Genomic DNA, 2,500 nt, shown 5'->3' with positions numbered 1-2,500 from the left:
CGACCACGGACGTCCTGTGTGTACTGACGGACGGCCACGGACGTCCTGTGTGTGCTCGGACGTCCTTTGTGTACTGACGGACGTCCTGTGTGTAACTGACTGACACACGGACACACACAGACAGCCACAAACGTCCGCTGTGCTGACGGACGTCCGGTGTGTGCTGACGGACGGCCACGGGACGTCCTCTGTGTACTGACGGACGTCCTGTGTTGTTGACTGACGGACGGCCACGGACGTCTGTGTGTACTGACGGACGGCCACGGACGTCCTTTGTGAGCTGACGGACGTCCTGTTGTGTAACTGCCACGGACGTCCTGCGTGTGCTGACGGACGTCCTGTGTGTGCTGACGGACGGCCACGGACGTCCTCTGTGTACTCACGGACGTCCTGTGTGTTCTGACGGACGGCCACAGACGTCCTGTGTGTAGTGACGGACGGCCACGGACGTCCTTTGTGTGCTGACGGACGTCCTGTGTGTGCTGACGGACGGCCACAGACGTCCTGTGTGTACTGACGGACGGCCACGGACGTCCTTTGTGTGCTGCGTAGCGACGAAGCTTGGCTCGGGTTTGGTTGCTACGTAGCGACCGGACGGCGTGTATACGTAGCGACCGAGCTTGGTTTGTTCGGTTTGAATCCCAAAGGATACTTCTTCGTAAAAACCTTCGTATAGGGTATTTTTACGAAAATTACATCTCTTCTCTTTACTATCTCTTTCGGAAATACGATCTCCGAGGATTTTCGGGTGGTAATTCCGTCGTAACCGTTTTTGACCCCACAGTTAGCCCCCAGCCCGTTAGGAATCATGCATCGTAGGATCCTAGCGTGCGGTTAGACATGTTTGGCAAAGTTAGGCGTGATGGATGGAATTAATATCCGAAAGTCCGAGCTTGAATAGTAAATCCTCATGTCTTATAAGAAGGGAGGTAACTTGTTCCATAATTTTTTCACTTTCTTGTTTTTCTCTAAGATCTTGAGAGTGAAGGATTCTTTCAACTTTCCTCTCTCTATCATTGAGACTTTTCCTTTTCGTCAAGAATGTCTCGAGGGATTTCGGCAAACGCTCGGCCTACTATCTTCAATCACGGAACCGTCCGTCACGGACGCGGTGAGGTTTTCCGAGAGATCGAGTTTGTGGCACACTCCGTTGACCCTTCCGAGGCCGACGCATACTGGGTGGCTATGTGTAACGCGGAGGAACCGCCTCCCGAGCCATGGATTCCCATGAGGCCTTTTTCGGAAAGGGTCGTTGGGAGACCGAGCAGTGTACCCTCCGTTCCTTGGAACCATACGCAGCTTCTGTCACGTTCCGGAAAACGTGGATTTTCGATTACCCCTCGAGGGGAGAGAGCCGACGAACCTCCCGAAGGCTTTTTTTACTTTGTACGAGGAACATCTGATGCGTGGTCGCCTGTGGTTTCCCATTATGGGTATAGTAGAGTTTCTGAACCGTTTGGAAGTTTCGATAAGTCAGATTTCTCCCCGCGGTATAAAGCACCTTGTCGGGTTGCTAGTCTTGGGATACGAGCGAGGCATGGAGCTCACTGCTGATTATCTCGAAGCTTTCCTTACCCTGTCTCGATTGGGACCGATCGTCTGTATGGTTTGAAGTCGCGTACTCATATGGAGTCCTGAAGGGATTCCTCAGGATGGTTGTGGATGGAAGAGTTATTTTTTCTACGTTAGATTGGACCAAGCCTCGGTCGCCGTGGAGTGCCTTCCCTCGTTTAGGCGACTGTGGGAGACAGGAGTAACGTTCTGAACGATCACTCGTTACCTTTCTTACTGCCCGTTTTTTTTTATATTCGTCCATATCTGTACTACGTTCATTTTGCAGTACACACCCCCATTCCTCCCTTTTCCGAAGATTTGTGCATCGTCCGAGACCTTCTCCGTGGTGGTCCGCTGTTTTGGGGTCATTTTTCTCCCGAGAGGATCCGTGCGGCGGGTCGAGGCTCATCGATTTCGTTTCAGCTCATCAATTGATAATGTTATGGGGGTGGAGTCCTCTTATACTGTCCTACCTCCCTGTCTGACGCTCCTAGAGTCGAGGGTACTCGCTTGATGCTGAGGAAGATGTAGAGCCGACGTAGCGGATCCTATTTGGATGGACTGATCCTTTGTATTGATGATTGAGTTGGATTATCGTTTTATCAGTTTTCGGCCGAGTGGGGCCTTTTGGATTTTGCTTACGCCTAGATGGCCGTATTTGTATTTACCGGGACTGGCCGTTGGTGGCTTTGAATCCTTGCTGCTTTACGCGGTTTTTTTATATGATAAATGTTTTGTTTCGAGTTTTCCTGAGTAGGGTTGAAGTAAATATGAGTTGTCGTCTCGTATTTAGTTCTGATTAGACGTTCAATCTGTTGGTTCGTTTGTGAGTTTTCGTAAAAATTTACTTATCTTTACGATTTTCGAGAACATTGAGATATGAACGGAGAGACATGGTTTTTAGGATCTCGTATCTTTAGATATCATGCCTTGAGATGTTTGAGAC

This window comes from Brassica rapa, unplaced genomic scaffold (genome assembly GCF_000309985.2).
Source record: "Brassica rapa cultivar Chiifu-401-42 unplaced genomic scaffold, CAAS_Brap_v3.01 Scaffold0610, whole genome shotgun sequence".
NCBI classification, from domain to species: domain Eukaryota; kingdom Viridiplantae; phylum Streptophyta; class Magnoliopsida; order Brassicales; family Brassicaceae; genus Brassica; species Brassica rapa.
The sequence above is the reverse complement of the archived record's forward strand: the minus strand, read 5'-3'. Positions refer to the sequence as shown.